Source organism: Peromyscus californicus, unplaced genomic scaffold (genome assembly GCF_007827085.1).
Source record: "Peromyscus californicus insignis strain IS unplaced genomic scaffold, ASM782708v3 Scaffold_8__1_contigs__length_139910024, whole genome shotgun sequence".
Classification (NCBI taxonomy): Eukaryota; Metazoa; Chordata; class Mammalia; order Rodentia; family Cricetidae; genus Peromyscus; species Peromyscus californicus.
In genome coordinates, this window is record NW_026294606.1 from 62,742,967 (window position 1) to 62,758,415 (window position 15,449).

The following is a 15,449-nucleotide window of genomic DNA, read 5'->3' on the forward strand; positions in this document are numbered from 1 at the left end:
AGTTTGAGTGTAGTTCAGCCGGTGGGATGCTTGCCTAGTATGCACGAGGCCCTGCCTCATGCACCAAATGCTCAGCACCACTTCTAACCCGGCCTTGTGGTGCAGGCCTTCAATTCCAGGTGGTCAGGAGGATCAGAGGTCCAGGGTCATCCTTGGAGTCTGAGGCCAGTCTGGGCTAAAGGAGACTGTTTCAACAAACAAAACCAGAATTCAGCTGTGCAGGAAGGTGGTACAAACTCGAAGTGCTAATTACTCTACTTCTCGTACTCAATATGGAACCACGTTTATCTACACGGACCAGGCCTATGCTGAAAATGGGCCCTTCCTATTTATTACCTGTTGCTCACCCAGACCAGTCTCAAGCCATATTCAGGCATGTTGAAGAGAGTCTGCTCCCAGAGCAGTCGGGAGGAAAGTAGGTTTTATTGAAGAAGGTTGGTGGGGAAATGGAGATGGTTTATGTGACTTCTTGCCCAGGAAACTTTACCTCACATCTCTTTGAAAGTCTCTTTGGCAGGGCAGGGTCGTACTCTTCCGCAATTCCAGCACCGAAGCAGTGCGCTGAAGAGCAGTCAAGGATGGAGAGTGAGACCCTGCCTCAAAAACAAATACCCCGTGTGTCAGCCGCGGCCTTGTTCCCAGCTTCCGAAGACCGCAGGCCTTTCCAAACCCCCATCAGAACTTCAAACTCTTCCTAGGGCAAGCTAACCGAGATCAGAAGCCAAACAAGTCATTCTCCGCCACACTGTAAGCAGACTCTTCTGTGGGACACGCAGCTCATTCTCCTCATTGTTTCACTTGCAGAATCTTTTGTACGCTGTCAACCCACAGATAACAACTGACAGTCTTTCCATGGGCCTCTAGCTTGGACACCCCCAACTCCTCCCAGACTGCATGTTCCACGCAGATAGGGAACTTCCTCTACTCTCTACGTTTGCATCTCTGCCACTTGACCCGAGGGAACACTTAGGACACAAGCCACAAGTGATTTGTGCATGAAAAATTAGTAATCCTAACATTTACATAAGTACCACTTATCTTGATTTCATGGGGTTTATGGGGTTTTGGTTTCCACTAAGGATTATTGGAGTCTTGTTTCTCTTTCAGAACTCTGGGTGTGGGGCACATGCTTATAGTCCCAGCACTTGAGACATTAGTAGCAGGAAGATCGAAAGTTCAAAGCTAGCCTGGGCCACACAAAGAAACCATCTCTAAAACACCAAAACTAACACAACCAATCAACAAACTTTGAGAAACCAGGGGTTTGGCTCAGTGGTAGGCACTTGCCTAGCAAGCACTAATTAACTAGCTAATTAATTAATTTAGATGTAACTTACTGTTTTCTCCCATCTATCCCCTTCAAAACATTGACCTTGCAGACAGTATAACATCATGCATTTAGTAGATTATGAAACCATCTGGCTATCTTTTTCTAGCTTTAAAAAAAAAAAAAAAATCGCCGGGCGGTGGTGGCGCACGCCTTTAATCCCAGCACTCGGGAGGCAGAGCCAGGCGGATCTCTGTGAGTTCGAGGCCAGCCTGGGCTACCAAGTGAGTTCCAGGAAAAGGCGCAAAGCTACACAGAGAAACCCTGTCTCGAAAAACCAAAAAAAAAAAAAAAAAAAAAAAAAAAATCTACTACCCTGAAATCCCCAGGTCATAATTTCCTCATCTGTAGGAGAATAATTCTTTAAGATTTAGGCTTTATTTTTATTCATGTATGTGTGCACACGTGTGGGTGCCTGTGGAGGGCAGATGACATCAGATCCCCTTGAGCTGGAGTTACAGGTGGTGAGGAGCCACCAAACGGAATTCTGGGAACTAAACTCTGGCCATCTGCAAGAGCAGCAAGCACTCTTAACCACTGAGCCATCCGTCCAGCCTCCCATTAGTTCTTTGTAGTGAAAACTTCACTGAAGTTAACTTTGAAACGAATCAGTCTCCGTTCTTCCTTCCAGCAAACACCTGCACATTTGGGGCTTGGTTTTGTTTCCCGTACTTTATCTCTTTATGTGTCCGGGTATCTCTCTCATGTGAGGAGAAACTGCCTGGAGACCCTCAATGTTCGACAGATGCCAGATTCTACATGTTCCACGTTAGCACTTACTGACTCACCTAAAAAACTAAAACACATTAGTTTTTGTGGAGAGTATAAATACTGTAAGAAGAATCACCCATAATCACCCCCAGAATGAGGAACTTCATCCTTTGGACATATTTCTTTCATGTCTTTTCATGTACACTTTTCATGTGCGCTTCCAAAGCTTAAATGCTGAAATATGCCTTGACTGGGTGTGTCAGTGGGTGATTTCATCCCTGTGTGGACACCACTGTGCATTTCCATACATTAGAGAAGCTATGATGTCACGGGGTGGTATAAATTAAACAGATCATGTAAGTTCCATACTCACATAAATGGTACTACATAGCATGTGATTTTTTTTTCTCTTATAAAGTGAGAACATGTTTAGCTTAATTTACTAGTTTGTTGTTGTTTCATCCAGGGTCTCTTGTAGCCCAGGCTGGTCTTAACAAGTAGCCCAGGATGGCCTTGAACTTCTGATCCTCTGAGGTACTATGGCGGGTTGACACAGTGCTAGGGAGCTTCCATGCCAGGTTTACACATCTTCAGCCCCTCTTAGCATACTTTTAAAATCTTTATTTTTATATAGTTTGTATTTGTTTCCAATTTGGAACTCGGGTGTCGATCAGCTTTCCGGGACAGTGACAAAATGTTGTAAATAAGCTATTGGTGGTGGGGGTGGGGATGGGGGTCGTTGCTCACCATTCTGGGTCCATGGTTGTTTGGCAACAGTGCTTTGGGACCTGAGGCGAGGCAATGCATCACAGTAGGAGCCTATCTAGAACAGAGGCTACCCACCCAAGAGTTCTTCAAGTTCTCTTTAGACGCTCTTTCAGAATCAGGACCCTGAGAGTTAAAAACCCTTGACAAGGCTGGGAGAGAACCTGTAAAACGTAACCTTCTGAGTGGATTTTCCTGTCCCCTTTCCACCTTAACAATGAAAAGTAAAGTTTTCTAACGTTTTGAGGGATATACCCTGGAAAATAATTCAGTAACAACTTTTCAAGAAGGTTAACAGTGATGCTTAAAAAGAAAAAAATTATATATGTGTGTATATCTATACACCCATATACACATATATATGGAAAGATAACCCACCCTCCATACCCAGAGTTCTAATACTTGAATCTGTTTTCAATTTCTTTTTTTAAAATATATTTTATTTTATTTTTATGTGCATTTGTGTTTTTGCCATGGGTGTCAGGGTCCCCTGAAACTGGAGTTACAGACAGGTGTGAGCTGCCATGTGGGTGCTGGGAATTGAACTCGGGTCCTCTGGAAGAAGAGTCAGCGCTCTTGACCCCGAGCCGTCTCACCAGCCCCTGTTTTCAATTTCTAGTATTACTTTTTGAGACAGGGTCTCAGGCAACCCAGGCTGGCCTTTGAGCTCTTCTGTAGCCAAGCATGACTCTAACTGTTCATTCCCCTGCCTCCACCTCCGGAATGCTGAAATTACAGATGTAAGCCACTCTGCCTGGTTTATATAGTGATGGGTCTGTAACCTGGGGCTTCCTGCAGGCTAGGGCAGCACTTTTCCAACTGACCTTACTTCAGGCTTTGGATAGAGGATACACTCAAAACCGCAGGGCAGGGCAGCTGATGTCTTTGCTCCAGCACACTGTTTCTAGGAAAGGCCTTCCTCCTCACAGCCTTGTCCCAGCAGGGAAGAAAAGCCTTACCCGTGTAGAACAGAGCTCACCATCCGGTACAGAGAAACAAGAGACAGCCAAGAAGGTACCCCTGCCCACGGAGTGAGTGTCCCAATATCTGGTCTAGGGACAGGCACACAAGACCTCGATTCCTCCCACGAGTCCCCACCTCTTAAAGGTCCCATTACTTCCCCAAGGTGCCATAGGCTAATGATAATGCTGGAACACAGGGCTTTGGGAGACGCTCCAGCTCCAAACCGTAGCACACATCATGATCTTAGCAAAAGCCAGCTGAAGAAGACATTTAATAATAATAATAATAATAATAATAATAGTAATAATAATAATAATAATAAGAAGAAGAAGAAGAAGAAGAAGAAGAAGAAGAAGAAGAAGAAGACCCTACTGCAGCGGGGTCTGGAACACAGAGGTTGAGCACTTGCCTAGAAAGCATGTGGTTGATTGCCATGTAGGTTGAATTGCCAGCATTATGAAAGAAAAAAAAAAAAAAAAACCTGAAGTTGAGTTCAAAATAAGTTTTATAAAGTTACAAGGGTGCCTGTTACCTGCAGAAGTGAGAAGAGGGTCTCGGATCCCCTAACCCTGGAGTTATAGACAGCCTCGAGCTACCATGTGGATGCTGGAAATTAAATCTGGGTCCTCTGTAAGAGACTCTTAGCTGCTGAGCCATTTCTCCAGCCTTTAGTTTTTAGGTTTTGTTCGTTTGTTTTTGAGACAGGGTCTCACTATGTAGCTCTGGCCGTTCTGGAACTAGCTAGGTGGACCAAGCCAGAGTCCAGCTCACAAAGAAACAGCTTGCTACCGTGTTGCTGGGACTAAAGGCAATCGCCACCCTGCTCAGCAAATTTCTTGAGTTTTAAAGCAGTGACAAAGACTAGGGATGTGTTTCACAGGAACAGCCGTGGCCTATCAAATGCAAGGCTCTGGGTTCCATCCTCAGAACCACCAAAAAAAGGCATGGGTGTGAGGGAACGGAGCAGAGCACAGGTACACAGCTATAATCCTGGCATTCAGGATGGTAAAACTTGAAAAATAAAAGCAGTAAGTTTACTATAGACAACACCATCTAGGACGGTGCTTCTCAGCCTCTGCGTCTCGACCCATCGGGAAGTCAAAGGACCCTTTTACAGGGGTTGCCTAAGACCATCGGAAGACAGATATTTACATTATGTTCATAACAGTAGCACAATTACTGTAATGAAGATAATTTCATGGTTGGGGGTCACCACAACACGAGGAAGGTTGAGAACCACTGTTCCAGAGGTTTCTTTCCTAGAGATTAAGTATTTTTATAACTGTCCTAAAAGACCCTTCTAAACTGTATATCTATTTTTCTCCACCTCACTTTGGGTCTTTTCTCACCATATATGTCCCGTGTATGTGTCTGGTTGGCACAGGGTTTTTTTGACAGGAGGTGCGCCGGAAGTGAAGCCAGTGCGTTCTCCATAGTTGAGCAGGTTCCTGTTCATCTGTAAAGGCACTCAGGATTAATTCGCACAAACATTGGTGTTTGCTAGGGGGAGGGGCCTCTTGGGTGAAATGTCTTCTTGGTCTTAACTGCTTTCTTGTATGTTTCCTCCCCTCCCTATCTTTTTCTTTCTGCTTTCATCTTTTTCCTGCCTAATTCCATCATCCTTCCCCTTCCCTCCCTTTTACTTCAGCTACAAGAAAGAAACATGCCACAAAAACTTTATTCAGCAAGGACCAGGGAACTGTCAGCTTAGTCTCTCCTGGATTTGGTTCAGAAAGAGGGGATAATAATACTTGCCTAATTAACTAGCATGTTGGGTAGATTAAAGTGCTTTGTAAACATTAATTAAAGATGCAGGGAGCTAGGTGAGGCCAATGTGTTATTAGAGAAAATGTCTTCCCTTTAATCAGGTACCTCTTCTTCCTGGGGAGGGCCAAAGTATGATCTAATGGCCGAGGAATTGGACTCAGCCCTGGCAGCTGCCTGCAACCCAGGCAGGCGTTTTGTGTAGCCAGCCACTTCTTTTCTTAGTTTTCTGTGAAATGGGTACAAACACAAACGTTTTGGGAATACAGGTTGTTACAATGGCTGTCGTTTAAGCCCCTACCAAGTCTCATAGTTAAAAAGACACAGGCTTTCTCACTGGTCACCTTAACTTTCACCCACTTACAAACGGCTCCCACAGTCAGCTATATCATTAGCTATTTAGAAGTATTTCCGGTGATGAAAGACACAGCAACAAATGGCAGGGTCAAAACCGGAGCATTTCTTCACCTTGTCTGCCTCAGTATCCCCTCTCTGCAAAATGACCATAAGAAGCCAAAGGATGTGGCCCTGGAGATGGCTCATCAGGCTGAGGCACTTGCCATGAGCCCTGGGTTCTAGCCCTTGCATTGGAAATTGAAGGTTGCCCTCTGACCTTCACTTTTGTCCTCTGACCTTTTCACTTTTGCCCTCTGGCCTTCACTTTTGTGCAGCAACTCAGACACACAAAAATGAATGAATGAATGAATGTACCAAAAGAAACCAGAGCTCTCAAAAAAGCAAGGAGTATTTTGACATTTTTTTTCATGAAAAAAAAAAGATAAATATTTAAGGAGCTCTAGCTATGCTTACTCTGCTAAAAACTCTGTTCAATGTGCACATGTATGGGGACATCTCACAAGTACCTCGCAAACATATGCAACTCTTATTAAAAATGAAATAAAGCTGGGCGTGGTGGCACACGCCTTTAATCCCAGCTAGGCAGATGGAGTTCTCTGAATTGGAGGCCAGCCTAGTCTACATAGTGAGTTCAGGCCAGCCAAGGCTACATAGTGAGACCCTTTCTCAAAAAACAAAAACAAACAAACAAAAATCTACACCGCTTCCCCCGAAAAAAATGAATAGGAAAAAATACAACAAGCATTTCCCAAATGAATTAAATGAAATAACGTATGTGTCTGAGAGTATAAGTATTCCATAACTAGCAGTCGTTGTTATTATTAAATGAAAATAATCTCTTCAAGATAGTGTTGCTGTTGAATGCCTGTAATTCAGAAGTCAGGAAGTTGAGGCAGGAGGATCACAAATCTGAAGTTATCCTGCATGGTGAAACCCTACATCAAAACACAGACATCAATGAAACTCTCAGAGTTGGTCACAGAGTTGCTGGAGAAGTCCCCTTTCATTCAGGACTTCAAAAGCACATCCGCATAACGATGTCACGCTGCTATCCCTCCATTCAGTCGCACAAGTAGACCAAGACCTTGAAAGGTGGCCAGAGGCACAGCTAGGGACTGCAGGCACTGGCCCTTTAAATATCGCGGGGGCGCGCAGAGTACCGCTGGAGGACCAGAGTCCCGAAGCCGGGAACGCGCGGCAGAGGTGCGGAGCGTGCAGCCGGGTGGCGGAGCGCGCACGACCGGGAGCGCGCGGCGGGGAGGTGCCGGGCGCCCTGGGGAGCGCGCGGCGGGCTGTCCCGGACGGTCGGCGAGCGTGCGCGGCTTGCGGACGGGTGGACGGTGTGAGCGCTGCGGGTCGTAGTCGGCGTGGACACCTGCGGCCCGCGGAGGGGACCTGGCTCGGTGAGTTCGGCCCTTCCGAGCTGGGACAGGCCGGGCGCGGGGCGCGGGGCTCGGCAGCGGCTGTCGGGATCGTCGAGGGCGCCGGGTCCAGGTCTCTGAAGTTGGGGGAAATCCTTTGCTCGCAGCTGGGCGCCCGTCGTCGCCGAGGTCAGTGCCACCCAATGGCCTTCATCCCGGGACTTAAGGGGTCGCGGCGCGTGGCTTCCCACCTCGGGCTTTTCCCGAAGGCGAGGGCTCAGGGGCTCGCGGCGTGTTGACTGCGTTAGGTCCCCGACTCCCAGGCTTTGGTCCCCACTGCCCTTTCCCGGAGCCCGGAGAGGGGATCGGCGCCAGACTGCGTGTGAGGACCGTGTCCCCTGCGCGGCTGAGACCCGGGAGATGGCCAGAGCCACCTGTTAAACCGGGGTCCTGCGCGAATCTTTCCGTAGGTTTCCGTGGCCCCTCCAGTTTCCCGCAGGTAACAGAATCGCACAGGGATGTGTGTGTAGATCTGCCCGGTGAACTGGGGCGTCAGGATTAGAAAGAGTATGTGCCTAATGGGACACGACTTAACAAAAGGCAGTCAAACTGCAGCGTTTCTCCAAGACGGAAAGTTTCCCTGCATTGTTTTACAGATTCTAAATTTAAGCAACTAACCCCACCTCCCCTTGCCACTTAACCGCAGGACAACTTTTAACTCTTTGCCTGAACCTATTCAGTGCAAAGCAGAAAATGAAAGAGAGAGAGAGAGAGAGAGAGAGAGAGAGAGAGAGAGAGAGAGAGAGAGAGAGAGAGAGAGAGAGAGAGAGTGAGAGAGTGTGTGTGTGTGTGTGTGTGTATTTCCCCCTAAACAGAGTAAAACTTTGAAGTCCTTCTATGGGAAGACTCTTTCTGGTTCCAGTTGTAATAAAACCCAACAACAACAAAAAGCTTTGTCCCGGAACGATCTAGAAAGAACAAACCAGGTATTAAGTGTAAACTTGGGGAAAGTGCTTGCAGGATAGACTTTTCTGAAAAATCATTTTCTGTGAGGTGCTCCAGTGTGTGCTGAAACTTTGCCCTCATATTCCATGCCTGAATGTCCCGGATTGTTTTTCTAGGTGGAGGAGGTATTTTCGTTGGTGCAGCCAATGTGGAAATACAAACAAATGTCCTATTTACTTGGGGCTGGGTGGGAAGGGTGGAAGTCAGCTAAGATCTTTCTTGCCAGGCTTGACAGTGTATGTATGGAATCTTGTGTATTTTCTTGCCCAGACGAGTAGTAGCCTTCTTTTCAGTGACTGGATAGGTCCCTTCTAATAGTGCCTCCAATGAGCTTCCCCTGGAAAATTTTTGGATGCTGATAATTTTAAAGTACATCTTCTCCACTCATAGAAACCAGAAATTTGAAACTAGAATAAGTGGCAGTTATAAAGAGGAGTTGTGTTTTTGAAAATAATTGAGCCTGTTTTGACCTCACAGTTCTTTGCTGTGGAGGGGTTGGCCTGTGGTAGTGCAGGCCTGGTGTAGCTATTCTTACGTTCGGTGGTTTTATTTGTAGGCTGTTTGACCAGCTCCAGTGTGCTGAGCCCTGACTTGCCACTGCACATGCAAGAATTTCTAGATAAGAGCCATATGGTCCAAACTGATTAAACCCAGATCTGGTAATCCTGCCTTCGTCAGTGGCTGACGAGACACCTGGCCTTGGTTCCAAAGTTCTCAGACACCTCAGGAGCCTACAGTTGGCACCGTGTGTTGATCTGAAGATCAGCTCAGGTGACTATTAGAGGCAGACCAGAGCCTTGAGACCTGAAGGGAGGGGAGTGAAAGGCCTGGGTGTAGGAGAACAGAGCACAGGGAATCCTCTGGAACAGAACGTTCAAGCGCATCTTATCTGCTGCTGTTACGGGATGAATGCCAACGGCACCGAGGCCATTGGTAGGTTGCCGGGGGAATCCTAGGAGCATCCCAGAACTTGAGCACTTTGGATGCTCAAGGGCAGCATTTCCTTTCAGTGTCCACAGCACTTTCTGGGGGTGAGGTGATGGCTTCCCCCTGTGTGCCCCGCAGAGGATGGGCTGTCTCTGCCCCCTTTCTGAATGCCTCTGATCATGCTGGGACGTCCATGTCTGCCTGCAGTGACATCCCTGATAACAGTCTGTGAAGAGCCGCAGTGAAGTTTCTCATCTCAGCAACAGCACCGATCTTGAAATTCGAGAGTTTAACGACAGCTGGAGTTGTACTGATGGCCTGTGCAAATTAACATCCTACGGTTTTGGAGCAGGGTCTGCTATGCTTTTATGAATGCGTATCACCACACTAGATACTTTAGCACTGGGAAAACAGGATTCTCATCTCCCCTTCCTGCCCCTATCAGGTTCTCATTTAGCGCAGGCTGGTCTTGAACTTGGTACCCGACAGTGGATGACCTTGAGCTCCCGGTCCACCTATCTCTACCTCCCAAATGCTGAAATGGTTCTCATTTTTTAAAAAAAAAAAAAAGTTCATTACATTTATTTGTGCATCTGTGTGTTAGTGTGCACACACGTGCACATGCGTGTACCCCAGTGTGCATGGAGAGGTCAAAGGACAACTTACAAGGATGGGTTCTCTCTTTCCACCATGTGAGTATTTGCTGTAGAACTCAGGTTGTCAAGTTTGGTGGCAAGCACCTTCTCCCACTGAGCCATTTCTCCAGGCCAATTATCATTTTTTATTGTAGTAAAATATAAAGTACATAATTACATACAATTTATTGTCTTAAGGTCTGTTAAAGCATGACACTAAGTGTATTGATAGTGGCATGCAACCATTTTGCCCGTCTGGTTCTAGAACCTTTCCATCACCCTTCCCACAGAACAGTCAGCCTCCCTTCCTCCATGGCCCTGACAGCCACGGATCTGCTTTCTGTTTCTGGATTTGCCTATTCTCATACAAACAGAATCTTAAAATGTTTGGCCTTTGTGGCTCAGGATTCATCAGCATTGTGTTGGTCTTTTATCCTTTCTCTATGAGTGCACAGTGTTCCATTGTATGTCTAGGCCACGTGTTGCTTGTTATGGTCATCCTGTGCTTGTTATGGTCATCCTGTGCTTGTTATGGTCATCCTATGCTTGTTAGGGTCATCCTATGCTTGTTAGGGTCATCCTGATGGTATGTCGCAGTAGCTCATTGAGGTTTTGCTTTGCAGTTCCCTAATGACTAACAATGTTGAGAACTGTTTCCTGTGTTTGTTGGCCATTCCCATATTCATCTGCAGGGTGTGTGTGTGTGTGTGTGTGTGTGTGTGTGTGTGTGTGTGTGTGTGTGTGGTGGGGGTATATACATGTGAGAGATGGGGTATGGGGAGGGAGGGCGGGGGTCAATGTCAAGTGTCTTCCTCAACCACTCCCCCCCCCCCCCTTATTGCTTGACCCAGGGTCTCTCACTGAGCCCGGAGCTGGGCTGCCTCCCCGAAGCCCCTAGTGTTGCGGTTGTAGATGTGTGCTCAGGTACCCAACCTTTAGAGGGTGCTGGGTGTCTGAACTCAGGCCTTCGTGATTGGCAGGTACTTTTCTGACTGCATTTTCTCCCAGCCTCCTCATCCACAGTGCACTTGCTCCTGGCCAACCGCAGCCTGATAAGATCATTCTAATGCAGGGAATGTACAGATAGTTTGGAAGTGAGAGGGGCGTGTTCATGTGACTTTTATTTCAGCATGTTGTTTTAATTGCTCTATTGCTATTGATCTCTTCCTGTTCCTGATTTATTTATAAGCGGAACTCTATCATTGAATATATGTGTACACAGGAAAAGCACTTTCTATAGGGCTCAGTACACTAGTCTGTTTTTGTTTTTCGAGACAGGGTTTCTCTGTGTAGCTTTGCGCCTTTCCAGGAACTCACTCTGTAGACCAGGCTGGCCTCGAACTCACAGAGATCCGCCTGCCTCTGCCTCCCGAGTGCTGGGATTAAAGGCGTGCGCCACCACCGCCTGGCACAGTACGCTAGTCTGTACCATGCGTTTGTTGGTGTTCTTAGAAAGTGTCCTCTCCAGATAAAGGGGAAGGCTGCTGTATACATCTTTTTATTATTTTATTTATTTATGTGTGTGTGTATGTATGAGGTGTGTGTGTGTGCATTCATGCCACTGTGTGCATGTGGAGGTCAGAGGGCAACTTTGGAGTCCGTTCTTTCCTCTCACTGTGAGTTCCAAGGATGGAACTCGGGTCATCAGACTTGCACGGGGAGCGCTTCGCCCTGCCCAGCCACCTTCCCCACATCTTCAGAGAAATGTCTGCCGAGGACTTTATTCTCTCGTCGGTTACTTTTGCGTTGCTGTGACCAAGCCACCTAAGAGGACAAACTCCGAGGTGGGAAGGTTAGTGTGGCGCCAGTGCACTTGAACAGAGCATCATGGCTGCAGAGTCTGGTGGAAGTGGACAGGAAGCAGAGAGGGAAAGGAAGGACGGGAAGGGGCCTGGGACACGGTACTCCCCAAGAACCTACCCTTGGTGACCTACTTCCTTCATCTGGGCCACACCTCCTAATGTTCACAGATACTCCCCAGACAACCTCACCCGCTGGGAGCCAAGCTCCCAACACCTGAGCCCTTGTGGGAGATGCTCATTGCCTATGCAAACTGTAGTTCTGCTTTGTTTTAGCTTTTTTTACATCACCAAAATCATACAAATGCAAGGGCAGTATTGGGTTCTCTCTCAACGCTTTGTTCTGTTGGGGGTTGTTTTGTTTTTCTGCTTTCTCTTTGAGACTGTTTCTCTTTCTCAGGGGCCAGTTGTCTGACCAGGTGCTGCAGAATATTTAATCTTCTGCCTGCTTTGGTTATCCAAAACTCTAGGGTGTTTGTGTCTTCGGCAATTTTTTTGTAGCCTGTCCTGCTACCTGTCATGTGCTGAACCCTGAAGTAGTCACCGGGCAGACAAACACATATGTACACATTACAAATTTATTTCTAAAATGGACAGGTTAGGAGAGCGTAAGGAGAGCCACGTTCCACTGGAATTCAGGGGCTTGGCTCGGGCACCACCAGAGAGCCGTGTACCCCTAGGGGTCACACTTGGAGCTTCGGTAACTTGGTTTTCTGTTCTGTAGTTTGGGGTAGGACTCTGACTTCTCAGGGTCTCTGTAGACCTTGAGATGCAAGACTCTTTCCTTTACAAACTCAGTTCTCTGCAGATATTTCAAACAATTTTATATGTATTGATTATAAGTTGGGGGCGGGGTACTTTTAGGCTCTAAGAATGGCCCCTGGCTGCCTCCTAAAATGGGGGACGAAGTTTTACGGGATGCTTAGGTTCCTCCCATGTGGGCTGGGTGTGGAGCAGTGGGCAGAGTGCTTGCACAAAGCACTGGTGATAGTGGCAGGAGCCTGTGATCTCAGCACTAGGGAAGTAGAGGCAGGAGGATCAGAAGCTCAAGGTCATCCTCAGCTACATAGTGAGTCCAAGGCCAGCCTGGGCTACAAGAGACTCTGTCTCACAAAAAATAAAATAAAATAAAAAAGCTCCCCTCTCTCATACTCAGCACAGTGGAAATTGTTCCAGAAATTTGAGATTAAAGAAAATAAGATACATGCTGCTATCAGTATGGACTGATAACCAAGATACCCACAAATCTTTGGGGGTGGAGGGGAGAGTGGAAGGGGGCTCACATGGAAGAGCTGTGCTTTGATCATCTTGCACAGAGTCCAGCTCTTGCCTTGAGCACCAGCCGCTCAAGGCGCAGGAGAATGGTTGAAATAGTAGATGCTGATTTGCTGTGGAGTGGACTTTTACACAGAATGCTCAGGAATGAGGAAGGGTTAGAAATATGAAGATGTAGAGATGAAATACTGTGCACAGGAGAAGCCACCTGAAAAATGTCCAATAGAATTCTTGGTGCAAAAGTTTTTAAAAGTGCTGTGCAAGAGGTGGACAGCCAGAAAGCAGCCCCATGAACCTGCTAGGCACAACCGCCTTGAACTTGCTGCCTCCTGTGGTAGGGTAAGTTGTTCTCCAAGTATACAAGGGAATGATGAGAAGCTCCCTCAAGGCCCCGGTGTTTGCTCTGTAAGTCAGAAGTCTTTTTTTTTTTTTTTTTTTTTTTTTTTGGTTTTTTCGAGACAGGGTTTCTCTGTGTAGCTTTGCGCCTTTCCTGGGACTCACTCTGTAGCCCAGGCTGGCCTTGAACTCACAGAGATCCGCCTGGCTCTGCCTCCCGAGTGCTGGGATTAAAGGCGTGCGCCACCACCGCCCGGCAAGAAGTCTTTAAACTGTGGTCAGCATGCCTTTCCCTCCTCACTGTTGACTCCTAGTCTGATTTTAGAGATACTTTCTGTGGGAAAGCTGTTGACATCGACAAATAATTAAACCACATTCAGCATCAGGTGTGGTGGCAGACACTCGTTATCCTAACACCAGGAAGGCTGAGGCAGGAGGATCAAAGGAAAAAAAAATCAGAACTCCATTTCAAGGTGCACTGCACTATTTTACAGTATTAACTTCAACCCAGTTGTAAAAAGACTGGGTTGATTGCTGGTGACTGATACTCAGCTCTCCTCAACCTGCCCACATGGCGACTACATCTGACAGTACCACTTAGCAGGCCTTCCTATTTCAGCCACGGTAAGAATTTAGCCAGTGACTTTGAAAAAATCATAGACAGACACTGGATAAGGTCTCGGGCTGTAGCTCAGTGATGGAGAACTAGCCTGGCATGCTCAATCCCTCATTCTGCAGAAAAAAAAAAAAAAAAAAAAAAAAAAAGCCTGCAGTGAATATTTAAATCTGTCTTGCTTAGCTGGTCTCCTCTTGGTGGGATGTGAGTTGTGTGTTTATTTTCCAAGATGTTGATCAGGTTACAAGCCTGACTGCTCGGCAGCCAACTGACCCTTTTCATTATTTGAATCATTATCCAACTCTACCCTTGAACTACTTGAAGGTGCTCTGTTTTTCCTAGAGAGGCTGATAGACAAGCCCTTGAACTCTGAAAATAGCAACATCTTAACTGTTAAACACTGAGTGTTTTCCATCCACATTGATGGTCCTTCCTAACAAAGAGCTAAGAGACCCTTGTTTAAAGCAGGGCTGTGAACTGTACTCACAGGCCAGCAGATAAAGTGGGTGCTTGAAGAATTTGTTTTGGAGTTCCCTGAACATGTATGTGCAAAGAGTCTAGGGAGGAGGAACCTGTGTATACATCCCCAGGTAGAGTGCCCCCATTCCCTTCACGGACAAAAGCTAGCAAAGAAGTTTTGTTGAGATGCTGTTAAAAATTCTACGCTAGGGCTCCGTAAATAGTAGCCAAACGTGCAAAGGCCCGGGCAAGAAAAGAAAAAAAAAAAAAAAAAAAGCTGGGCCCAGCAGGAGGGCTTGTATGAGCTTTCTCCTGGTTTTGATTCGGATCTACTCACTTGAGATAAGACGTGTAAAGGAGATGGCCACTTCCAGTCTGACCAGGTGTTATGAATACACCAGTAAACAAACTCCACTGGAGAAAACCTCAGGTGAGAATTCTAAGCTTCTTGGGAACAAAGGGCTTAACAAGAAGGTATTATTGCTTCTGAGTTAGAGGGATTGCATGATCTCACCAGGTAGCAGGTAGTGGGTGCTCAGTAGTATTTGCTGAATAAAGCACACAACACTGTTTCTCAAGAGGACAGCCTAATCTGGGTGTTTTCTTCTGTTTTTAAAAATCTTGCCCCCAGTATCTAGAAAGAAAATAGGCCTTTTGTGTTTTCTGTTTGTTTGTTTGTTTTGAGACAGGTTCCTTCTATATAGCTCTGGCTGTCCTAGAACTCGATACGTAGACTAGACTGGCCGTGAACTCATGGAAATCTGCTTCCCTCCATCTGAGTGCTGGAATTAAACCACACACCCAGCTAAAATAGGCATCTAAGATGTCAGCTTTTAAAATGTGAGCTGAGTGGAAATTTGCAACGTCTGTCTGGGCGGAGACTCCATTGCACTTCGTTTTCCAGACTGAGTTTGTACCTGCTGTCTTCAGGTGAGATTTTCATTTTTAGGGACATCTGATTTTCATCTCTTGCTCAGAGATGGTCAGTTTAGTGACAAGAGACCTCTGTTCATGGGCTGTTACTCAGCCTGCAGACCTGAGGCTGCCCGGCCAGCTTGCTTGCCTCACCATCGAGGGTGTAGGTCCATCAGTTACCTTCATGTGTGACCGTCACTTAGTTATTACCTCCTACGAGTAGTTGAAAGTATT

The 15,449-nt window shown here is 46.6% G+C and overlaps 1 protein-coding gene across 2 annotated transcripts in view; it reads left to right on the top strand.

The window, feature by feature from the left end:
* The first annotated feature begins 7,136 nt into the window (after positions 1-7,136).
* Proser2 (proline and serine rich 2) overlaps positions 7,137-15,449 on the top strand; it is a 35,243-nt gene continuing 26,930 nt past the window's right edge. Inside the window, exon 1 of one of the 2 annotated variants that reach the window (XM_052728976.1) lies at positions 7,137-7,290. The gene's annotated coding sequence lies outside the window, so the exon portion shown is untranslated. The other variant, XM_052728977.1, reaches the window with a different exon arrangement.